Here is a 26,193-nt window from a genome sequence, read left to right as displayed (position 1 = left end):
ACATTTCAGACGCCTCAGCTCTCTGCATCTCTCCCTCAGAAGGGCAGAGGCACACAGTCCCCCTCTTTAGATGTCCATTCATACACAATCCCCCTCTTTGGATGTCCATTCATTTACCAGCGATTCCATCAAACCCAGCTCCCCAGATTACATTTTAAATGATGGAGTGTTCCAGGCTTCTCTCTGCAAACCAAACCAGGCTTTGTAAATGTGAAGGACGATTGTTACTGGCATCCATAGCTCCGAGGGCACATTCCCAAGTTGTAAGATTCTCTGTTTCAGGCGGACTTTGTCCTCCTCCACTGCAGCCGGGCTTCTGACTGCAGGCAGCATGATTGATGGAAAACTCTGATGAGAAGTAATTTCTTCGAGAAGTACTAGGACCCCTCCTTCCTCCAGCTTGGACTAAAGTGCAAAGAAAGCAGCAGCTCACTTATAGTTTTCTTGTTTTGTTTTGGTTTTTTTTTTTTGTAGTTTGGCATTTTTGGGAGCTCTCAAAATTGATTTCCTTTCACCCTAAGCACTGTTGCTTCCCTGACAGTCAATTTCAAGTCGATATCTGTCTGTTCATCATGTGATATGACTGTCCACCGCATACCAGCAATGGCTTGGAGCCTGGGGGCCACTGAAGCTTTAAGACCATCTGGAGGAGCTTCCTGGCTTGTTCGTTATTCCAAGTCTCACAACCACTTAGTTGAAAGTACAGTAAAGGAAATGAAAATTAACCCCATGTTAGGACAGCTGGTTTCTGGGAATTCAGTTTGTTGAAAAGAAAGAAGTAGATTCGTGACTGATTCCTCAGCCATCCAAGGAATTTAAAAATTATTTCTGGAATGTCTAAGGCTGAAAGTTTTTGCAGATTCCAAAAGCAGGTTCTGACAGTGAACTCCACCTTACATGCCACCCGGAGTACATGCTAGATTATCATGGTGTCTTAAGGATGCAAAATGCTTACCAAGCAACTTCTGGAATTGCAAAACACACTTCCTGCTCATAACTCTGCTAAGGGGATTTTTTTCCACCAACAAAAGGTAATTAAATTATTTTTTCCATTTGGGATAGGAAAAGGAGAGAGAGTAGGAAACAATTAGGATCTAACCTCATAGAGTCTTCAAATATTTCATGAAGTTATTTCTATTTTGCAAGGTTTATGATTAAAGAAAATATGTATGTGCTCTTAATTTGTCTAGCAAGGAAATAAATCCAGTGGAGAAGTTTTTTGTTTTTTTCCTGGTTTGGTTTTTTTTTTTGGCCGCACCCCACGGCTGGTGAGATCTCAGTTCCCCAACCAGAGATCAAATCTGTGCCCCGTGCAGTGGAAGCACGGAGTCCCAACCACTGGACCGCCAGGGAAGTCCCAGAAGTTTTAAAACTGGCTGAATTCAATCTCCAGAGGATGGTTTTAACAAAGCAGTGTAATCGTCATCATCATCACCATCGTCATCATAATTTTCCCTTTAGTACCTCAAAGATCCATGTCAAGATGAGCTAATACATGAGGAAGGCTGTATTAAGCTCTAAAATACCGTTTACACGCAAAAGCTTATTATTATTATGCCACAGAGTCAGGCCCTCTTCTTCGGCATGCTTCTGTGTGTGCTAAGAAACTAACAAAAGATTTTTTTTTGGTTTTCAAGAAAATACACTGGTGTTTCCACACAAAGCGGTTACACGTGAGTGTGGATCTCCTGAACACAGAGCCTTATTCTTCTGACATGACTGGTGGTTGGCTCCCAGTCCTTCCCACACAGGTAGGAAATCACAGAGCACTGTCTTCTGTATTTATTTGCGTTTAATGAGCAGCTGACACGTTCCATTCAAGCAGTGGTTTTCAGCCAGGGGCAAATTTGCCCCCAGGGACAGTTGGCAATGTCTGGAGGCCTTTTTGGTGGGCGTGTGCTCCCGGCCTCTAGTGTGTAGAGACCATGGATGCAGCTAAACATCCGACGACGCGCAGATGCGCAGGACAGCTCCGCACAGCAAAGGATGATCCGCTCAATGTGCCACGTGTGCTGAGGTGGAAAACCCCCGCTTTAAGACAGGAAGCTTTCTGCCCAGTCAGTCCCTGGCCTCACAGGAAGCAGAGCAGGGGAGAATCAAGCCTCCCCCGAGAGCAGCCGGCTTGCTGTGCTGGGACAGAGTTGAGAGCAAAGAACTGTGCTGTGGGAAAACAAACATGAAGGTCGATGAGAGCCTTGAGCTGACTGGTGTGATAAGCCAGCCCACAGGGAATGAGAGACACAGAGATTGCTTAAAGGAGATGCGAACTCCAGAGTATCGAATCTGAACAAGAGGCTTGTAGGCAAGAAGGCGGCCCACCCTGACAGGATTCCTTGGCCTGGGAGCGTAATCCTTAGCACGTGGCACGAAAAGGAAGGTGGTGAGAGGTCAAAACTCTGAAACGGGCGCAGAGAGTGTTCCCTTTTAATGAGAATTTGCTGAATTAGCAGAAAGGAGAAAAGAATATTGCAAAAGACAAAGAAGAGTTGGTAACCGTCAGCTTAGCAAATGCTGTGTTTTACAGCTGAAAACATTCCTCCGAGGAGAAGCTGCAAAGTTCCTTTCATGGGAGAAGCTGTAGACACTTCTCAGAGGCTGTGGAACTTCCGCTGAATCTTGGAATGAAAGTCGACCCTAGCAGGGAGGACCCTGAATGCACTTTCCCATCACTGATCTGCTGAAAAGTCTGTTGATTTTTTGAGCCCCAATATCCTCCTTTATCAACTGGGATTATGGTACTAAATCTGATTCAGAAAACTTGTTGAGAGCCTCAACCTTAAGCCAGGAGGTTGTGAAGTATGCATAATTCAGCAAGACCCTGTCCCTACCCTTGAGCAGCTCAAGTCGACATGATCTGGAAGCTTCCAGCTCTTGAAAGTCCTTGAAGAAGTAGAACTTTGTTTATGATTCCATGGTAGAAACACTATAGGCAATTTAGCATTCGTTAGGTCAGATTTTTATCCTTAGGAAATTGGAAATCTGGGACTTGCAAAAGGGAGAAAGAAATGGCATCAAAACCCAACAGTAGCTAAGAGCGAAATGACAAATGTCCACCAGCAGAAAGCAAAGAACAGGCTGATCTTGTCGCATGAGTGATGTGCATGGGGTCTGCAGACCGGTCCCGTTGCCAGCAGCTCAGACGTTCAAGGCCCTGGGGCCCGGGAGCCCATCAGTGAAATGTTCCCATAAGTTACCAGAAGGTCTGTGCAATTACCACATGGGGTCAGGTGGTGGGTCCACAGTTGCACTCACCTGTCAAGGTTTAAGAGTAAGTCTGGGTACCTTTCCAACTTCACCCAAGCCTGAAAGCCAAAGACAGTAAAAAGGGAAGTGACCATTTAGTATCAGAGAGCAATGAACAGGCTGGGAGTTCACGTTTCTGTTAAAATGCAAGTGTATGCAGGAGACCATGGTCAATCCACTATATAGGCCTCCTAACACACATCATAAAATTGATGAGTTTTCCTTGCTAATGAGAGACAAGTTGAAGCAGTAAGTTGTGACTGTTGTATAGTTTTTCACTAAGTCCCATCAGGCCCTGTGCCCACCTTTCTCTGAAGTATAAATTTCTCATTATTGCACCAGATGGTTCACATGATGCTTGCAAAGTTCCTACACGAAATCTTTGCAAAGTTGCGCCAGCTGTTTGCCAGGCAAGATGGAGCAGGACCTGCCCTTTATCTGTCTGGGACGAGGTTCTAGAGTTGTCGTTTGTGTCACGCTGTCCAGTAGCACACTGACCTTCTGTCCGTCCCCTAAAAAAATGAATGAGTCCAGTTCTGCTGGGACATGTGAAAATATTTGCCTCACTATCAGAGGGCTGAAATCTGTGCATATATCTCTAGAAATTGGATTATATTGTTTTATTAAGAAGAAACGAGCAGCAGAATAATCCTTTGGTGGTTCTCCGGGTCTCCTGGTGTCATGGAATTGCCTTCTTTTTGCTTATTTCAAGAGAAAATAAGTAAGCTCAACCCAGAGAAAGAAGTTGGATCCAATTTTGTCGTGTCTGATACAGTAAGCTTTGAGTTGTAAATTTTTTTGTGTGTGTGTGGTAAGAGGGCCTCTCACTGTTGTGGCCTCTCCCGTTGCGGAGCACAGACTCCGGACGCGCAAGTTCAGCAGCCGTGGCTCACGGGCCCAGCTGCTCCGCGGCACGTGGGATCTTCCTGGACCGGGGCACGAACCCGTGTCCCCTGCATCGGCAGGCGGACTCTCAACCACTGCGCCACCAGGGAAGCCCGAGTTGTAAATTTTGATACATCCTTGTATGACTCTTCTCCCAACTGAAGTAACGCTAGGCGATCTTAAGGATCATTTATGACTAAGATTTTACGGTTTTTCAAGGCCTGATAATTAATGTGACGCTTACACTGAAGCTTGATAAAAGTGAATACTTTAAAAAATTCCACCTACAAATAAATTATATACATATTAAAACAAGTTTATTTTTTTAAATCGGGGTATAGTTGTTTTACAATGTTGTGTTAGTTTCTACTGTACAGTGAAGTGGAGTTCCCTGCGCTATATGGCAGGTTCTCGTTAGTTATCTATTTTACATATTGGTGTATATATGTCAGTCCCAATCTCCCAATTCATCCCACCCTCCCTTTCCCCCCTTGGTGTCCATACGTTTGTTCTATACGTCTTTGTCTCTATTTCTACCTTACAAACCAGTACTGAGATGGGAAACTTAAACCCAACCATATCAATAATTACATTCAATGCAAATGGACTAAACATTCCAGTTAAAAAACATAAATTGTCAAATGGATTAAAAAATAAAAGACCCAGTTGTATGCTGTTAATAATAAACACATTTCAATTACTGTTAAAAAGCTGGAAGAATATATTATGCAAACACTGAACCTGGGAAATCTGGTGTGGTTATCTTAGTATCAGATTAAGCAAACTTTAAGAAAAGACTCTTAGCAAATGTAAAGGGCGCACTTCTTGCTGATGAGAGGATCAGTTCATCAGGATCAAATACAGAACTTCTCAGTGAAGCAAGATGACTGGTGTGAACTCTTCAATAAACTCCAAAGCAAAAAGCATTACAAGTTACCAGAATACATCCATATTCAATTGCTTAATCTTAGAAGTGAATTTGCACTGTCTGAACTTTTATACGGCCAGACAAAACATTGTCTTGGTAACAAGAAAATATCTTCCAACAAAAGAATACAAATGAGCTAAAAACTGCTCTTTGCTTACTCTGAATATGTCCCATATGGCAGAGAAATAAAGAATTAAGATGAATGGACTACTGTTCATCTCAGAAGGAAGGCTTTGGAGTTACTGAGTGTATGTGTGCGTGTGTGCGTGCGTGCGTGCGTGTGTGTATGTGTGTGTGTGGTGCAGTCTAGAGGTGCTTAAAGAAGCAGAAGTACCAGAGAGAAAGGATTCCTTGTCCCTGACTCAAACAGGGGAGGCGGGGACTTCCCTGGCCGTCCAAGGGTTAAGACCCCGCGCCCCCTGCAGTGAAAGCGCGGGTTTGATCCCTGGTTGGGGAAGTTCCTCATGCCGCGCAGAGTGGCCAAAAAGAAAAACAAAAACAAAAACACGGGGGGGTGTGAATAAGGGAATTGGCTCAAGTCCAATATTTTCCAGCCTAATGGACAAGATTTTCTGGATAAACACTTAAATCCACAAAGGAAATGAATAAAGTTTTGTAAAACAACAACAACCCAGAGTAGGTAACGTAGGAAGGATGCAAGCTGGGGCAGATTGTAACAGACCCGCACAGAAATGCAGGGAAAACGAAAGCTCAGTGACAGAGAACACAGAAGCAGCGGGCAGAGATGTAACCCGAGCTAAAGACCAAGAGGAGAAACAAAGTGAAAGTGTCAGAAAATGGAAGAGGCTCTACAAGAGAAAAGGCTGGTGGTCAAGCTGGGCAGGGGAGTATGTGAGCACAGTGAGACCACACCTACAGGAGACCCGGAAGCTTGCACCAGCTCAGAATAGATGAGGAGAATAAGGGGCTGAAATGACCCCGTGGAAAGAAAACCCAGTCTGAGGCATGTAAGTAAAGCCCTGGTTTCACCAGGTATTGGCTTCCTGTAGCTACTGTAACAAAAGACCACAAACAGGGAGGCTTAACAACAGCAGACATTTATTGTCTCAGTTCCAGAGGTGAGAAGCCCCAAATCGAGGTGTCGGTAGGGTTGGTTCCTTCTGGAAGGAGCCTCCACTGCACAGCTGTCTCCAACTTTTGCTGGCAGTCAGCAAGGCCTGGCTTTCCTTGGCTTGCAGATGCATCACTCCAATCTCCACTTTCCTTCTCCCATGACCTCCTCCTCTGTATCTCTGTATCTCAAACCTCCCTTTCTCTTCTCCTATAAGGACACCAGTTGCTGGATGTAGGGGCCACCCTAAATCTAGGATGATCTCATCTCAAGATCCTTAACGGCATCTGCAAATACCCTTATTCCAAATAAGGTCACGTTGTGAGGTTCCAGGGGGACATCAGTTTGCGGGGGACACCGTTCTACTCACTACACCAGGTGACTTCTTGGTAACAGGAATTGATCCAAATTACCTCAGACTCTAGACCAGCACTTCTCAAATTTGAATGTGCCTATAATCCCCTGGGGATGTTGTTAACGCGCCGATTCTGATTCAGTAGTTCTGGGCTGTAGCTGAGAATCTGCGCTTCTACAAGATTCCAAGTGATGCTGGTGCTGGCGGTCTGGACCACGCTGAAGAGCGAAGCTTTCGTGTATATTTGGAAACGTACGCAATCGGCCGTGCTTCACCCCAATAAACCTGGTATAACCGTGAATCATTTGGAAAAAATAAACTGGCACTTTTTTTCTGTGAAAAGTAAGAAATAAACGGAAATCTGGGTGCGGGACAAACAGTTTTCCCTGAGTGAGAAACAGCAAGTTGGGGGAAGACTGTGCGATGTATATTGTACCCCTCAATCTTCATTAAAATTGTGAGACCGGCACAATGCATCGCGCCCGTGAGGCTTTCAAGGGAGTCCGAATGCACGGAGCCTTGAGTCCAGATTTTGCTTGGGAAAGGACAAACGTCCGTGAGGGAGAAGGCTCCGAGAATTTGCAAAAACTGGGACAGGGGAAGCGTCAGGGCTCCCATGCGTTGTGAAATCGAGGGTTTAAATCAAGTAAACAATACCTGAGAGGCAGGGAGGCACTAGCTGATACCTGGGTAAGGACCACTAGGTCCCACGTAATGGGTCTTCAGCGGCACAAGATTTAGGAGACTGTGCCTCTAGCTTTGTCATAGTAGAGTCTTTTTATCCATAGGTCAGAGAAAAGGGCAGCATGAAAAAAATAGATTTAAAAATAGTCAATTGAGAGAAGTGGTGGATGCGACTGGTTGGGTCTCAATATTTTGAAATCGATATCCTGTCTCAGTTACCAGGAGGGACACTGCAGCCTCCCGACCCACTTTTAGACTTGGTTTAATAAGAGGAATCTTGCAAAATAAATTCCTCTTCTTAAAGGACTTTTCACAGAAAGGGCTGTGGGACAGGGAAATGAGGGTTAATCTTTAGAAACGGTACCAGTAAATGCCCCATTTTGCTCTGACAATATTGACTTTGCTGGTACCCTGCAATCCCAGAAAACAGAGATGGTTAAGAAATTCCCCACTCCTTTGTGTTCCAGAACTGGCTTCCTGCCAGGAACCTTGCCTCCGCATAGGGCCAAGATGATACCCACAGATGCCCGCCTTGTTTACCTAGAACAAGACTAGACAGAGACCCTCCACATTTCTATTCTTTGCTTCATAATTGTTAACGGAACTATCTGTGATCAATCTGAACAAAATGCTTATTGACCAAATTCTGGTTAAGATTCCCTTGGTACCCTAAGGCCCTGAATTCGGCCGCACCCTCATCCTGAGCCAGCATACCACCCTCCTTAAAGGCCTGTCCTGAGGAATAGGCTGACCGCAGGGTAGAACATCCTCTGATCTAGTGACTTCACCTCTGCTCATCCCACTGCCCCACATCTGGTTCTTTCTAGACTTGCTTATTCCTCCCCATAAAAGGAAAGTCCTTTACTAGATGGCCTTTGAGACGCTTGTAGAGCTACTGCTTGTAGATCTACTCCCCTAATGCAATAGCTTCGCTTTTCCTGCAGCACTAGCCCTCTTCTCTTTGCTCTAATCCTTTGAAACACAGTCTTTCCTTACCTAAGTCTGGATTTGTTTTTTGTCTGACAGCAAGAGAAATAAAGAGAAATTCGTGCCTGAGTCATTGTTTGCCTATGACTTGAGTTAGTTAAGTCAGCACAATCTCTCTCCCCCTGGGTTTCAGAAATGGTCCTTGGGTCCCCCTCCTTGAGCCTTCTTAGGGTAGCGGTGGCAGAGTCAAGAGAGCATCAACCTGGAAGACCGGACCCCAGTCTCTATTCCCACATCCACCAATTACAACAGGAACCTTGTGGCTGTGGATCCCTCCTGTGGCTTCCCGGACCTCAGTGAAATAATACCTTAGAGGAAACCTTGAGTCTTTCATTTCAGGTCTAACTGCTGCAACTTGGTGATTGATTAGACTTTCCAACCACTAACATGTTGAATTCTAATAGTGTTGTTGATCTTCCACCTAGGCTCTGAAGGTGCACCAGAGCCCCTTGTGTGGTCCCCTGACCCTCCTGACTTTTAGAGTGAATTATTCTAGAAGAAAGGGAGGGATGAAGGTAGAGAGGGATGGTAGAAGATCAGTCATTTTTAAAAGGTATTGAAAGCACTAGATTTTAGCTATCTATGGCTCTCAAACATTTTGAAAATGCGACTTAGAAATATGAGAGTGATGTTTGCTATTTGCTGATTGACAAAACATTATTTTAGGATCAAACTTCAGTCCGTTTTAAAAGTGGATTTTCATTTCAAAGAAAATAAATCCTGTTTCAGAATTATCAGGATCTCTCTGAAAAATACCAGAGCATAGGTATGTAAGCATTTGAATAAAAATTTAAGCTTCACATTGCATCATTAGTAATATATTCCTGCAGGCAGCTGTTACTTGGTGGCAAGACATACATCAGTGCCGGGAGATCAGGAAGTGAAGAAGTGGCGAACATTTTGCAGCTTGGTGAATTAAAGAAATCTATCAGGCTGACTTAGGGCTGTTCCCCAGAGATACCTGAAGCCATAAATATTTAAACTTATTGTATTTGGCTTGAATGTGCCAGTTTTATAAGATGGTCACACACAAGATCCACTTCTCCTGCTTCCAAAACCCAAAGATGCAGAAGCAGTACTATTTGCGGGAGTCTCCATGAGCTCCCTGGCATTCCCCACTTCCTGTGTAGGTAGGTTGGGACCATGTGGCTAGTTTGGGCCCTAAGATGGAATAGCAGGTGTCACTTTCCAATCTGAGACATTGAACAGGAAGGATGTCTCGATGCCCTCCCTTTTATGGGCACTCTGGAAGTTCTACATGGAGGTGGAAGCATCAGTAGATGAAGACCACAGAGGTAACGTGCCATTTTCATTACATCGTATCAAGGGTACAGACTATCAACATGACATCACCTTGACGTTGACCTTGGTCGCCTGGCCAAGGAAAAGTTTATCGGGTTCCTCCAATGTTAGCTTACTCTTTTCCCACCTTTTCGTACTCTGTGCTTTGGAAAGAAGGAATAAATTCTCTCCCATTTATTTATTTATTGAATCATTTACTTCTATCAACATGGACTTGTGGATGTTTGTTTAATGCTTTGGGCTATAATCTAATACTTCTTTTTTGTTTCTCAGATTGTTCTAGCTTGGCCATGAGAGCTCTTGAGAGGCCCCTGTGGCCCTTTACACAGGAAGTTAGTCCCTTTCCTCTAAAGTTTTCCCAGGAACTGGCACTGTGGGATTTGGTTCATCTTGCAGGATCTAAGTAGTATTCTTTCTTTGTTTGTTTATTGAAGAATCGCAACGGATTTATTTCTCAGAAAATAAAGAGGATTTCCAAGTAAGTAGGGCCACTGTGTACAAATTAGAGTCAGGAAAGGACGCTTCTCAATGGCTCAGCAGTTTCATAGGCCACTTAACATACAGCCTGGGTAAATAGGAGTCCTCATCTGCAAAGGGTTTTTCTAAATTTATAGCTTCTAAGCAGCCATGAATTTTGCTGCCAGATGGGTCATGAGAGGCAAGCTGCTAAATCTTTCATCTGCGGTGGATCATGTTTGCTCACATGCATGTTTATTTTCATAACACATGTGTATTTCAGCCAGGTACAGCTGATCCCCCCCGCCAAAAAAAAAAACCATGCTGGTGAGCGAGGAGGAATCACTCATATCCAGTGCTCACCTGATTGTGATAACTTCTGACTCCTTGCCTTTTTAAAGGAGTATCCAAGGTGATCCTGATTCTGCAGATCATTATATATGACAAATTATTGTCAAGTTGATGCATAATACAGCTTAACCTTTAAGCAGTCAATGATTTCCATCAAAATCAGTCAACAGGGCTTCCCTGGTGGCGCAGTGCTTGAGACTCCGCCTGCCGATGCGGGGGACACGAGTTCGTGCCCCGGTCCGGGAAGATCCCACATGCCGCGGAGCGGCTGGGTCCGGGAGCCACGGCCGCTGAGCCTGCGCGTCCAGAGCCTGTGCTCCGCAACGGGAGAGGCCACAACAGTGAGAGGCCCGCGTACCACAAGAAACAAAAAAACAAAAACAAAAACAAAACCAAAATCAGTCAACAGTGATCAGGCCTTAATCAAAAACCATAAAGAAACGAATGTTTGAAGTTCGCCTTTTTCTTCCAGAACTGCAACGGGATTGAATCATTTTTCACTGCTATCTCATAATAGCCTAAATCAGCCCCCCCAGATATTCACTGCCAATTTAGACCTGTTACACAGTAAATACTAAACCACACAGTTTTCTGCTCAACACAGTCGTCCCTGACTATAATTTGCATGGCGTAACTTGAATGTAACTTCAAGTACATGGTCCAATCAATATAACAAGAACTAAATGATACCTGCATAAAGGACAGCAGGATTCATACAATCATCAATGTACTGCTCCCTCCAGGTGTTCTGACACTTCATATAGGTGATTCCTTTTTTTTAATGAGGAATGAATGAAAGATGTCTTGCAATTCAAACAGTATTTTATAGTTTGCCAAGAGTTTCCATGCCCTCTATTTCATGTTTTTCGAAAGAAAGAGTAACTCTAAGAAATAGTTAAGATGATTTCTATTTTCTGAGAGAGACTGAGGCTCACGGAAGCTAATGACACAGCCAGGGGACACAATCTCTAAGCGTGGACCTAGGCTCAGGCTCTGGTTTTCTGCCCCCCAAGTACAATGTTCTTTCTTCTATGCCATATTGCTTCTCCAAACCTTGTGCTTGAGTATTTTTTTGCCCGTTAGTTTTAACAAGCCCCGGTCTAGGGTACTCTAAACACACTGGCATGCACTGTCGTTTGCAGTTGCTGTTCTAACATTTCAGGGCAACTGGTATTGTGCTGGGATTTACTTTATGGTAACTGTACCATGTGGACGGATGCCTGGGGTATTATCTCCAAGTGTCACTGGCCATCATAGACTTGTGTGCTCTGTCCTTGGTCAAGGTGAGAGGAGCATTTGGCGTTGAATCCAAAGGGAGAAAGAAGCTGCCCTTTCTTTGTCAGTAGCTCAGAACATGTCCAAGTTGTCTGGCTCATCTCTATACTTTTCCTTTTTGTAGCTTCTTCAAAAGGATAAATTAACTTCCTACAAGAACATCTTTAAATAAACTATACTTGTGTCGGCTTCCTTGCATTTACATAGAAATTAAAGGAAGACAGTATTTTTGTTACCAAAATAACTTCTTAATAACAGCTTGATATGAACTAATTGCTTGCATGGCTTTGCAGCAGTGGCAGGAATTATCACTTTGTGCCCTTAAGCTTCAGGCTTGTGCGTACTTGGATGAGGGCTCAGCTTCCACAAGAGGCCCCCAAATTTTCATCTTTCCAGATAAATGAACTCTAAGCCCCCTTTGCAATGGATATGAGAATGGTACAGGCCTTCCCCTAATAAACTGGTTAGGTTTGCCTAAGTGCTTGGTATGCAATGGGACACAAACTCTGAATTCAAACTATGTGAGCTTTAATCCTTCCTTCTCTACTGACTCGATGTGTAACTGTGGTGAAGTTACTTAACCTTATCATGACTCAGTTTCTACATCTGTAAAATGGGTACGATAGTAGTACCTACGTTACTTTTGGTGGTTTTGAGGGTGAAATGAGTTATGACATGTCAAGGGCTTAAACAAGTGAGGGTCCACAGTTGGAATGGAATAAATGTCAGCTATTGCTGTTATTATAATGATGATACGGATGATGCTAAACCCTCCCTCTAACCACCTGAGAGTCAGGTAATACGTTTACCTCGACTTTACCCTTTCATCCCGACTTCAGGAAACTGGAGTCTTAGACAAAATTTTGGTGACTTGCTCAAGGTCTGACAGCTTGTAACTGGCTAAGCCAAGAGGAGAACAAATTTATTTGCCCGGAACTGTCACACTAACTGATCAAATCAGCCAGTCCACTGGCCAAAGTAGTCAAATAGCCAGTAGTCAAGACCTGAAAGGCTGGGGTGGGGCAGGGTGTCAATGAGCTCGGTGGTGTCACAGGACAGACGTTGATTTGGAATCAGAAGATCTTGTCTTGACTCCACCTTTCACTAACTCAAGTCAATTAACGTCTCTGAGTCTCAATTCCTTCATCTGTAAAATGACCCCTGAACTAACCCATTCAATAGAGTTGTTGTAAGACGGAAAGAAATAATACATTTGTGGGACTTCCCTGGCGGTCCAGGGGTTAAGACTCTGCACTTCCACTGCCGGGGGCACAGGTTTGATCCCCAGATGGGGAGCTAAGAGCCTGCACGCCGTCTGGCGTGGCCAATATATATATATTTGAGACCATTTTGTAACTTAAAATGTCATGTAAGTTATCATGTATTAATTTTTGAGATCTTATAGAATGAGTTTTACTTTTTTGCTCAGCAGTTGATTAAACTGACTAAGTAAGTCATCTGGTTATTTCTTGTCACACAGATGGAATCCAATAGTTTTTTTAACCCGTAAGCACAAATCAGCTGTGAAACAAATGTTGGGAAATGTCCCAACCCACAAAAATGGGGACTCGGATCCTCTCCCCCAGAAAATGTACAGCTTATTTTTTACCTATTACTTGAATAATTCATCCATTTGCTTACTGTACTTCCTTCTATGTTCCAGGCGTTATGCTGGGTAACTGGAGGAATAATGCACAATCCTTGCCCTCAGGAGGTTAACCAACCTCATAAACGATTATGATCCACGGCATTAAGTGTAGTAGTAGATAATTGAACTGTGCTGAGGAAACATTTAGTGGCATCTAAGTTGAGTCTTAAAGAAAAACAAATACTACTTTTAGGTAATAGCTTATAGTAATAGCTAAATACTATTTAGAGTATTATCTTATAATACTATGAGTGAGCTTTGTGACCTTCCAGGGGCATATGGCAAAACCTGGTCGATGGACTGACCTCACCGTGAGCTCCAGCCCTGTGATGGCTGAAGAAAATTGATGACTTGGCTGAGAACGTCCTTCAATAATCTGTTGACTGCACGGGGCTTCTCTGTTGCCAATATCTTAGGGCTGATGGTGGCAAACGTGGCTTATTTCATGTGTGAAGTTACTACAGTGGACCATGCCTGCCTTTAAAGTGTGAATGGTGCCCCTTTCTCTCCTCAAGTGACCATAAAGAAGCACTCACGTTTATGTAGTGCAGCTCCGTGCTGAGACTAAGAGTGCATTCAGATGACATTCTTGCAGGCACCAAAACAAAATGAAAGGAATAAGATACAATCGGACCAGAATTCATGGAAGTGAGTCATATATGCATCTCCACCTACAAAGAAACAGTCTCATTATCATTTTAAAAGATTTTTGGCTTGGAACACCATACTAGTATATTTCCATAAACGCCACTTACTATACAGTACAAACAGTTGTACTTGCCCCAGCATGGGAGTTTATTGACTCCCTAAAGACAAAAGCTTTTGGTCTTAGGATGGAGAGAGGGGAAGATAGAGATCAGAGAAGAGACCTGAGGAATGTCAAGGTCACACCAATCTACTCCACAGTTTGGGTCAAGCAGAGCCATTACTGGTTCCAATTTTTTTGCTTAGAACTGGTTACAAAGTTGGCCGAACTTTGGGCATCTGCAGGCTGAGAGCTAAGAAATGTATCTCCCAGGACCAAAGGAAATGGTGTGGTGATGGATGGAGTAGGGGGGCCTATTGCCGGCTCAGATCTTAAAATTGGTCTTGGATCCTTGACCCCCGACTGTATATATGAATTGATATTCTGAATAAGTATTCCTGTGACTAGTGTTTACATTGTAGTGAGTGGTGTGTGACAAATTCTGTAATCACTCTATAGAAAATGTACATGATACATGCTTTGAGTTAAGGGCTTGCTCTGAGGTTCGGTTTGTAAATTTAGATGCGCCATCTAGCGGACAGAGGAGAGATTTTACATTTATCAAAGCGGTCCTTCTAGGTACGAGGATTATTTCTCCACAGCTCTCCTAAATGCTTCCTCTCCAAGGCGCCACCGGGGTGTAAGCAGTGAAGTGGTGGGACCAGAGCTGAGCTGAAGAAAGATAACGGTGTCGTGCAAGGAGAGGCCAGGGGAGTACTCCCGTGTGCCGCGTGGGACGGTGGTCCAGCCTAGAGTGGACAGGGCCTGAATTACAGACGTGCGACGGAGAAGGGTGGGGACGGGGTGGGGATCTTTGAGATGGGATCCGCAGAGCGAGGTGACTGTTGGAATGTGGAACGTGGCTCCCAGAAGCCGAGTGAAGGACAGTCGTTGTCACCATTGTGTCCTGGAGCCTTGAGTGTGGCAGCAGCCTGGATTCGTTGGCAGGTGGAGCAGTAGGCAGGGGGAGTCCCTCCCGGATCACCTCCTTTTTCTTTTTTTCTTTTCTTTTTTTTTTTTTTGCGGTACGCGGGCCTCTCACTGCTGCGGCCTCTCCCGTTGCGGAGCACAGGCTCCAGACGTGCAGGCTCAGCGGCCATGGCTCACGGGCCCAGCCGCTCCACGGCATGTGGGATCTTCCCGGACCCGGGCACGAACCCGCGTGCCCTGCATCGGCAGGCGGACTCTCAACCACTGCGCCACCAGGGAAGGCCACCTCCTTTTTTCTTAACGAGAAGGGGAGTGGGGTGTGCAGTCCGGAGCTTAGGGAGGGGTCAGAAGGGGGATCTGAGACGTGAAAGCTTGGTCTAGTTGTACTGCGGGTCCTGCTTGGTCTGGACAGCACTGCAGTGACGTGTCTGTTCGCCGGGGTTGTGCTCTTCTCCCAGGTTACACTGGGCTTCCCAAGCACGGGGGAAAGGGTAAGGTTTGCGGGAGGCGGGAGAGGGAGGGGACACCTCTCCATCATCACCCTCAGCCCTGGCCTTTGAGAACAAACCATTAGCTGCAATCAGGCTTTGTAATTAAGACCTGATCCCTTCAGCTATCTGCAAGGTGGTCCTAGCCTCTCTAAGCTTCGGTTTCCTCATCTTTAAAGCAGAGATAAGAACGGAATTATTTATGCCACACACAGCATGGCTCTAGTGCAATGTGACCATTCATACAAAGTGCTTAGCAGAGAGCCTAGCACTGAGGGTGCACGCTGATGGTTCTAAGTCGATAGTAGCTATTTTTTTTTCTAGAAATGAGCATCTTAAGAGCACTCCATCGACGGCCCATAAAGAAAAAAGAACACACTGCATTGTTCCAGAATTTAATGTTTCCTCTGGCGCTTGAATCTCCGGGACTAGGACGGAGCTAATGGGTGATGCTTCTACCACTTTCCCCCCCTGCTTTGTGTTTTGTTGTTGTTGTTTTGTTGGGGGGTTTTGGTTCGCATAATAACAAGGAGAACTCTGTCATTCTGAATGTTTAAACGTGCTACATTGACTCTTATTTACTCCCTTAACTTGTAGACAGACATTCTTGCACTGAGGCAATCTCCCAAGTCAAGAAATTAAATCCAATCTTGGCTAATTTGGTAGTTAGCCAAGGTTAACCACCAAAAAACGCTCGTTAGGCTTTTCATGGAGGAAAGAAAACAAACTTTCTGCTTCTTTCTGCGTGTGCCCGTATGGATGGGAAAAAGGAATTACTGTCATTAATGCTGAATTTTAAAATATCAACACGGGAAGATAGCATCTTCCCAACAAGGTGAGAGTGAGAACCTGGGAGATGATAAGGTGTTTAGATAAATGTGATTTATTAAGTACAAAAAAAAAACCACTTAAGAAAAGCAACAAATAGGGAAATGAAGCCACGCACTAGTGTGACAATGGAATAGAGCTGTTGGATGAGCGGATTTGTAACTCTGTATTAAATTTACATATTCCTATCAAAGAAAGGGCAAGCGTTTTGTCCAGTATGATATCTACCCTTCTTGATTTCTGGGTATCGTTTGATTTCTACTTTTCTGACTCAAGGTAATTTTCCTGGGGGCCATGCTTTGGAAAGAGTTTGTACCTCTACACTCACTAGACCTCCACCTACGGATTGCGGTAGCATGCTGGAGAAGTAAGAGTTGAACAATCTCCTTAACTTCACAGGGCTCTGGGGACTGCTCCCCAAAGAGAGGAATAAATCCTTGTGGATTTTTTAAAGGCCATTTTAAGGACAATCAAAAGAAGTTTCAGGAGAAAAAAAAAAACATGGGAAGTGTACAAGCTAAAGAACTTAATATGAGATAAAGTGAAGGATGTGGATGAAGGACTGGAAATAAATCCTAGAAAAGCTACAATCCATCAGGTTCAAAGTAAGTGCTTTTTCTGCTGGTTCATGGGTCATCAGTTTGTAAAACAAGAAACAAAGAGAGATAGGAAACCTGGTGCCCGACACAGACAGCTCATCACTCCAGCACGCTGCCTGGAACCTGCCTGCATCAGGACGGGAGCGAGGTGGGTGTGGGTAGCAGCAGGAAGCAGGGTTTGGAACCAAACACACATTAATCAACAGGCTCTGGTCCAGGGTTGCTGGGCTTTTTTTCCATTATCGTCCCCTGCACCTTAAGGAGCCTTTTATGATAGCATTTTCCTAACTGCCCCCCCCCCATGAAATTTAATCCCACAGATGTGCTAAATTGTTGTTTATGTACTGTGACCTTTGGTGGACCACAGATCACTGTAAAATCTAAGACCTGTGCCCTCCAAGACCGAATTTTCAGCCCTTGGAAGTGATATTGCCCTAGGTCCTTATTATATACCTGACCCTGACATGCATTATTTATGTAATCTATTCCCTTTTGGGATGTGAGGCTTAGATGGGTTGAGTAAATTGTTCCAGGACAAAAAGGAAGGATTTGAAATCAGAGCTGCCCAATCTCACCTTCTTCTCTTAACCACTATTTCCTGCTCACAGCAGGATCCGGACATGCCCTGCCCATAAACACCCTGCTCTCCTGCCCCTCTTTCTGAGATGTCAGACCATCACGGCTGGGATGCAGAAATAAGGTCCCTGTAGTCAGGTTTCATGGGAACATCACTTGTGCCAAGGGGCTCCCTTTTGAGCATCTTTCTTTGGGGCTAAAAGCAGTGGTTGTGAAGACAGATCCAAGCTTTGGTATCTGGTTCCTGATCACTCAGTGAGATGCTGAGCTCTGCAGGACAGGAAGTGATGGCGAATGCAGTCAAGACACAGGAGCGGACACACGGGAGGATGTTACCCTGACACTAAGAAGAATGAAGCCAGTGCAGTAAGTGGGAGAAGAGGGGGATGTGGCAGCTGAGAAGGAGAGCATGGGCCAGCTGAAGCATCATATTGCCTAGTGGCGCTGGAATGTGGGAAACAGACCTCAGCTTGACACAGAGACTGAATCATCACTCCACTTGGACCCTCCATCATCTGGATAGAAGGATGCAGCTAACAGATGCTGAACACAGTGGAAAATGAATCTCACCCACATGGACTGAGTTAATTTGTCTGGGGTGGGACCTGGGCGGCATCATCATCATCATCATCATCATCATCATCACCACCATCATCATCATCATTTCATCATCATCACCATCATCATCATCATCATCATCACCACCACCATCATCATCATCATCATCATCATCATAATCATCTCCATCATTTCATCATCATCATCATCATCATTATTTTTAGCTTCCAAGGAGATTCTGATTGCAGCTAGGGCTAGGAGTCTCCAAACTAGACCAAGATTTTCTCCATTCCTGAGACATATAACACATTCTTATCTGTAACTGTGGATGACCTCAGTGATCCTCATGGTGAAAGTGGAGAAGGACTGGTAAAAAACTGTATTGATCACAAATGCTCTTGACTACAAATAACAAAAATCCTGACGAGAGTGATGTAAACCAAAACAGGTTTATTTACTTGTTTTTTGTTCATATTGAAAAGTCTGCAGATGGGTGATAGCTGGCACTGGATCCAGTCACTCACAGTGTCAGCACCAAAGTATCTAGAATTCTCTTGACTTTGATTTCATGGTCGCAGGATGGCTGCTGAAGTTCCAGCCATCATGTTTATACTTCAGTGGAAAAAAAGAAAAGCACCTGTAGAAAGACTGCCATTTATATCTTATTGGCTAAAGCTGGATCATAGAGAAAGGGATTGAGAATCAAACTGGCTGACCTTGGTATGTGGCTTGGAGGGGGAACATCTTTAGTTTTAAAGACCCTCTTGGGGATTCAAATGTGCTCCTCCCCAACTGCCCCCTGTTAATTAGGAGTTACTGATCTTCTAGAACAACGGTCTCAACCAAGGGCAGTTTTGCTCCCCACTCCTTGGGAGGTGGCACCTGGAAATGTTTGGGGACATTTATTACTGTTATGACTGCAGGGGTGATACTGGCATCTAGTGGGTGGAGGTCAGGGATGCTGTTAAACATCATGTAATGCACAAGCAGTCCTGCACAACAAAGAATTTTCTGGTCCAAAATGACAATAAAGCTGAGGCTAAGAAACCCTGTTCTAGACTATTACAGAAATCTCCTGCTCAGTCTCTCTCGAGTTCTGCCTTACAATACAGCCAGCAGTACACCATTCTTCCTGAAGCACTGCTCTGATCCGAATATCCTCTATATGTTTACCAAGTGAGGAGCCCAACGCGGATCTTTAAATCCTAAAGTCTTAATGCAAAGAGACCTTTATAGCATTCCTAACAGCCATCCATATTCTGCCTGAACACTTAGCTCTGGGAAGCTCATTCCATTTCTTTCCTGCACCTCCTCTTCTCCCTCTTTTCCTTTTAATTGAGATATAATTTCCATAAAGTAAGTTACACGATTCTTAAGTGTACAGCTCAATAACTGTATACATATGCAGGAATCCATGCATGGATTGACCATGACCCAGATAGAACCTTTCCACACACCCCCCCCTGCCCCGAGAAAGGTGCCTGTGGTCCTTCCGAGTCATTCGCCTCTTGGAGGTCACCACTATTCTGACTTCTTAACCTATAAGGATGGAGCTGGGATTTGAACCCAAGTCTGACCTCAGAGCCCATGCCCACAGAAGAAAAGATTATACTTCTACCTAGGATGAAGTTTATAAATTATTTTTACCTGAGAGTAAGCTTTAAAAAATATCCCCCTCCTGCCTGTCCTCTTGTCCTCTAAATTTCCCTTTTCAACAGAGTAACTTGGAATTTGTGTGCTGTGACTCGCCTTTAAGACTGTCATAAACCTCTAAGTCAATACTGAAGGCAACAGCTCCATAAAACTTATTACAGTTGGGAGGCAGCCCCTCTCCCCAGGTATCCACTCCGAGTGAATTTGCATTTGTCTTTCCCGTTGGGGCCTGTGCATAAAGGCATTTCTCACCAACCGACACAAGCACATCATTTTATTCCAGCTGTCATTAGGAGCTAGAATCTTCCTGCTAATTTATGATCACCACGGTAAAGCAAGTTTTGTACCTCCAAATTCTTACCCTGGGGAAATGAAGTTGAAGTGAAGGTCAGGGACAACCCAAATTCGAGCTCTGGTTAAACGATGCTTCTTGCTCTTCTGCAACGCAGGAAGGAATTGGTTCAAATCAGTAATGCAGAGAAATGGAAATAAAAACAAAAATAAACAAATGGGACCTAATGAAACTTCAAAGCTTTTGCACAGCAAAGGAAACCATAAACAAGACCAAAAGACAACCCTCAGAATGGGAGAAAATATTTGCAAATGAAGGAACTGACAAAGGATTAATCTCCAAAATTTACAAGCAGCTCATGCAGCTCAATAACAAAAAATCAAACAACCCAATCCAAAAATGGGCAGAAGACCTAAATAGACATTTCTCCAAAGAAGATATACAGACTGCCAACAAACACATGAAAGAACGCTCAACATCATTAATCATTAGAGAAATGCAAATCAAAACTACAATGAGATATCATCTCACACCAGTCAGAATGGCCATCATCAAAAAATCTAGAAACAATAACTGCTGGAGAGGGTGTGGAGAAAAGGGAACCCTCTTGCACTGCTGGTGGGAATGTGAATTGGTACAGCCACTATGGAGAACAGCATGGAGGTTCCTTAAAAAACTGCAAATAGAACTACCATATGACCCAGCAATCCCACTACTGGGCATATACCCTGAGGAAACCATAATTCAAAAAGAGTCATGTACCAAAATGTTCATTGCAGCTCTATTTACAATAGCCTGGAGATGGCAACAACCTAAGTGTACATCATCGGATGAATGGATAAAGAAGATGTGGCAATATATACAATGGAATATTACTCAGCCATAAAAAGAAACGAAATTGAGCTATTTGTAATGAGGTGTATAGACTCATACAGAGTGAAGTAAGTCAGAAAGAGAAAGACAAATACCGTATGCTAACACATATATATGGAATCTAAGAAAAAAAAATGTCATGAAGAACCTAGGGGTAAGTCAGGAATAAAGACACAGACCTACTAGAGAATGGACTTGAGGATATGGGGAGGGGGAAGGGTGAGCTGTGACAAAGCGAGAGAGAGGCACGGACATATACACACTACCAAACGTAAGGTAGATAGCTAGTGGGAAGCAGCCGCATAGCACAGGGAGATCAGCTCGGTGCTTTGTGACCACCTAGAGGGGTGGAATAGGGAGGGTGGGAGGGAGGGAAATGCAAGACGGAAGAGATATGGGAACATATGTATATGTGTAACTGATTCACTTTGTTATAAAGCAGAAACTAACACACCATTGTAAAGCAATTATACCCCAATAAAGATGTTAAAAAAAAAATCAGTAATGCACAGGCAAGAAAACTGAAGGTCCCAATAAACTCTTGTAATGACTGGTGGAGAAACTTCAAAATATTTCCTACTTTTCCCTTAAGATTTAAACTGTTTTCACTATAGGGGGAAATACATGCTGATGCTAGGTCAAACTCATTAAAAGTTATGTGGAAGTGACTAGTGCTTTATCCACAACGCATAAGTTGCTCTAACCTGATGGAATATGAAAGTAATTAGAATCCAAATGGCATCCAGACTCTCTCATGTGGATGAATAGATGGTCCAGGATAAACCTTGGACTTCATCTTTATATTCAACTGTAATAACTCTTTCTTTATGCATAGAGCTCCTTCTGATTTCTTCTGGGTTAAATGGTAAAAATAATTCTGGACTTGGAGTCAGAGGCCTGGGACACAAGCCCTTACGTGATCATCACCCCATATGACTTCTCCAACTTTATCTCTTGCAACTTTCTCCCTTGCTCTCTCTGCTCCCGCCCACTGGCCTCACCCCTCCATTGAACCTGGAAGTCCTGGTATTGCCTTCGGCACTTTGCACCTCTTATTTCCTCTGCCTGGAGCACACTTCCTTTAGATATTCAAGGTTTTGCTCCAATATCGCCTTCTCAATGAGACCCGCTCTGACCACCCTGATTGAAATTACAATCCGCCTCCACTCCCCATACTTCACACACCCTTTGCCCTACTCTATCACCTTCTAAATCTCTCTACAATTTCTTTATGTTTGTTGTCTGAATAGAAACAAATGGGATCTAGAAAATCTCTTATCAAATGCATTACATGTATTTAATTCTTAACTGTGATGGGATCTAGAAAATCTCTTATCAAATGCATTATATATATATGTGATTCTTACCCTATAAATTCCAATATTTTAATAAATTCTCTTTTCCCCAATATTACGCATTATCTATCTTGTTTAGTGATGTATCTCAAGTGCCTAGAACAATGCCTGGCCCATAGAAGCCACTCAGTACATAATTGTTTTGGTTGTTGCCGTTTTAGTTTCATTTTGACCCCTTATGTGTTCAGAGACTTTAAGCAAAGCCATTACTTCCTCAGAGCTTGAGTTTGTTTCAAATTTGTAAATGGCAATAATAGTAAGACCAACAAGGCTGGGTTGTTAAGCAGATTAAATGAGATCATGTATATTCAAAAGTTAGGTATAATGTTGATGAGAAGAGAATTTATTGTGTTAAAACAGTGGAATGTATAGGTTAAGAACTAAGCATATATAATATATTTGGTAAGACAGCTTCCAGAGGTAAATGCACCGAGGATGTTTTGTACTTTATGTTTTATGGGTAGAAACACAGCATGTAAAGGAATATGGAACACTCGGCGTGAGATTGGGAGACACAGACATAAAGAGACAGAGACTAGGGTACGATTGAGGGAGGGAAGAAGCCAGCCGTGCGGAGTAGAGGGTCCCACTCCTGGTTCCCCCGAGTACATGGGTCTCCTTCCAATTTTTTTATTCCATGAAAAATAAAACACAAAAAATGAGGTCCATAGTAATCACACATCACATGATTGTGAGAGCTCCATGTGGGGAAAAACAGGATGAAGATCGGGAGGGACTTGTCTACAGGACACTGGCTGGAATCACGTGGGAAAAGGGCCATCCTGGGGCTGAATGGGGACAGTGTCCTCGAGGGTCCTGTCTCCTGTCTATTGTGTTATGCCCAGCGTGGAGAACCCGCCGGTTCGTGAAGCCACCTTGCCCCACCTTCCTGCTAGTTGCCATTACAGCATGGAAGGAAGCGCTCAGACTCTAGGCCGCTTGGTCAGCAGGCGTAGGTGATTAGCATTTGTTAAACTTACTGTCTCCATTTTTCTCTCTGCCCTTTTCTATGGCTCCTGAATTTAGGGTAAGATTGTCCAGAGGGAACAGGGAAGGGAGGAAATAAAAAAGGTTCTGTCAGCTAGGAAGGGATGTGCAGACGTCAGTTATTTTTTTTTCCCAGCTGGTCATCTTTAGTAGCTGTTCTCTTCATCTCCTAGGATGCCTGAGGTTCATTAAGTCATGTAACATCAAAACAAGAATGACCTGTAGAGATTATGTTCATTCATTTATTTCAACACACATTTTCTGTGCATCAAATCTGTGTCAGACTTGGGGCTAAGCACTGGTTATACAAGAAATAAGTGTTGTTTTCTTCCTCAATGAGTTCACAGTTCAAAGGGAGAGAATAACAAGTAAAAAAATGTGCTAGTGAGACATCTACTATGACAGAGGCACACACAAGGCGCTGTGGGGCTTAGAAAAAGGATGCTTAATGCAGATAGAGGGTGCTGAGTGACAGTCAATGGGAGTGGCACTATTCTAAAGGCTAAGTAAGCGCCTACTGAAGCAGAGAAGGGAGAAGACATCATTTCAGACAGAAGGATGGAGGAGGGATGGAGGCACGAAAGGGCAAAGTTTGTCTCAGGAACCGCCAGTAGTTTGGACCAGCTGGAATGAAGTGTACATGCAGGCAAAGTGTCCAGACAATGAATCTGGGCAGGTTGGCAAAATATAACTAAAGGAGAACCTTATGTCTCAAGCAAATGACTTTGAGCTTGATCTTGAAAAGAGAGGTGAGCCAAGGAAGTATTTGCAGGTAGAAAAGGATGAGACTGGGTTGGTGTTTATAAAGATTATTTAGTCCACAACATGGATTCAGGAATCAACTTGGGCAGAAGTAGTCACTCAGGCAAGTAACTAAAGAAAGTTTGGATTAAGGCAGTTGTTATAACAGTGAGTTTGGAGAAAAGCAGACAAAGTCATGAGATCTTCACAAAATAGGACTCAGTTTTCTACACTCTGGGTTTCCACGAGAAAGGAGTTCCCTAGCACATTCCTGGACTCACACCTTTTGCATTCTATTCCTTCTGCAGGGAGGTAGAGTGACATTTAATGGGTGAATTTGGGAAGAACTGGGCATGCTCAGTTCAGCTCAGCTCAGCCTTTCTCCCTTGGGAGTGAGCCTGTGCAGTAAGAACACAAGATCTCTGCTTCTCCGTGCGCTTGGTCTTCTTACCTGGACAAGAAATCCGTGTGGGATATCCTGCCCCACTGCTGTGACTGAGTGGGTGACCCTAACAAATTGTGAGGTTCAGTGTTTGCAAGTCTCTTTGGTCCACAGATCTAAAGCCATGTCTTCTCCTGAGCCGCTCCCCAGAGGAGATTTTGCTGCTCCTGCCATCTGCTCCTCTCTGCTTTCGTTCTCCATTTCTTCAGACCTCTGGTGCAGAAGGATGCTCTTGAATGGCAGTCTCTGAAGCCCAACGTTAGCAATTGTTGAAGGAGACAGCAGGCGAGAGACCACATCTAAACACGACTCCTAGTTTCTGCTTGGTTTTTCCCACTCCTGGGTTCTCATGAGGAAAGACGGGGATGCCTTACCCTGGCTTGGGAATACAGGGGGAGGAGGGGGTTATGGGATAGAAGATGATGATTTAAGATTTGGCCACAGTGATTTCAAACTGTCTGTGGACCAACCAAATAGCTGCGCCCCCTCCACGTTCCCTTCCTCCCGTTAGATACACCCCATCTCCCGTTAGCACGCCTGCTTGTGTTTCTCATCACATGCATCAGAAGATGCAGCTGCTCACCTGTCTATATTTTGTCTTTGACTTCCCCAGGGTATGGTTTGTGTTTTGGTTTTGTTTTTTTTTTTGCGGTACGCGGGCCTCTCACTGTTGTGGCCTCTCCCGTTGCGGAGCACGGGTTCCGGACGCGCAGGCTCAGCGGCCATGGCTCACGGGCCCAGCCGCTCCGCGGCATGTGGGATCTTCCCGGACCGGGGCACGAACCCGTGTCCCCTGCATCGGCAGGCGGCCTCTCAACCACTGCGCCACCAGGGAAGCCCTGGTTTATGTTTTTAAATCTCTCCAGAAATGAATCAGTCATACTTGCTGAATGAATGAATGAATTCAATTAACTTAACCACGCCTTTGTGTTAGTTTTGATGTGTTTCTTCACCCGGGAGTGTTTGGCAGTATAAGGCAGTATGGGGGGTGGGGCGGGGAATGCACGATCTGAGGGACTGTCCCTCCTCTGGCATCAGCAGCTCCCTCCCCTAGTCCTTCTTCTCCTTCAATCGAACCCTACTCTTCTCCCCACAGCATTTCTATGCCCCATAGTTTAATATGAGTATGGGCACCATCGCCTTGTCAGCAGAGCCCTGGAAGCTGTCAGTGGGCTGCAGGCTGTGCTGAACAGTGATCCTCCTAAGAAACATGGATCATTTAGGAAAGACAGGCACTGACACTAGGAAAAACGTGAACTCTGCTGATGACAGGGAGGACATCATCAGCTAATCGTTCCTGCCTTCTGGGGCACAGCTAAATGCAGCCACAGCCCCTGGCTGACAGTGTGAAGATACCCAGGCATCGGGGATAGAGGGAAGCATGTCTAAGAAAACCCTGACAGGCATAAGTCAAAAGCACTGGAAGATAGTTCCAAGAAAGGGAGATACTTTCTCTTTATTTGAAATATAACAGACATACAGAAAAGTGCATAAAAACGTATACACAATTTAATAGTAATCAGTGAAATACCTTTGCAACTACTACCCAGGCCAGGAAACAATACATATTGCCTGCCTATCCTCTCCAAACCCCTGTGCTCTTTCCTCATCACAACTGGAATGTTGATTTTCATAGTAATCATTTGGTTGGCCTTCTTCATATTTTTAACACTGAACAATATAGCTTAGTTTTCTCGTTTTGAACTTTGTATGAATGGCATCCTACCGTATGTGAACAACATGTTGCTTGTGAAATTCATTCACACAGATGTGCATAACTGAGGTTTATTCTTCTGATTGCTGTCATAGGACACTATGTAACCGTGACGTGATGTATCCGTTACATCATCCCTGAGCTGAGGGACAGTCAGGTTGTTTACCTTTTGCTGCTAAGCTCATTCTTGCTCCTGTACATTGGAATACTTGTGCAGAAGTCTCTC

The 26,193-nt window shown here is 44.2% G+C and overlaps 1 protein-coding gene across 1 annotated transcript in view; it reads left to right on the top strand.

Annotated features, from left to right (window-relative positions):
• Window positions 1-26,193, top strand: part of PLPP4 (phospholipid phosphatase 4) — a 491,600-nt gene that overhangs the window by 447,873 nt on the left and 17,534 nt on the right. The gene's annotated exons all lie outside the window — the stretch shown is intronic.

Source organism: Stenella coeruleoalba (assembly GCF_951394435.1).
Source record: "Stenella coeruleoalba genome assembly, chromosome: 16".
NCBI lineage: Eukaryota > Metazoa > Chordata > Mammalia > Artiodactyla > Delphinidae > Stenella > Stenella coeruleoalba.
Note: the sequence above shows the minus strand (reverse complement) of the source record. Positions and strands in the feature narration are given on the sequence as shown.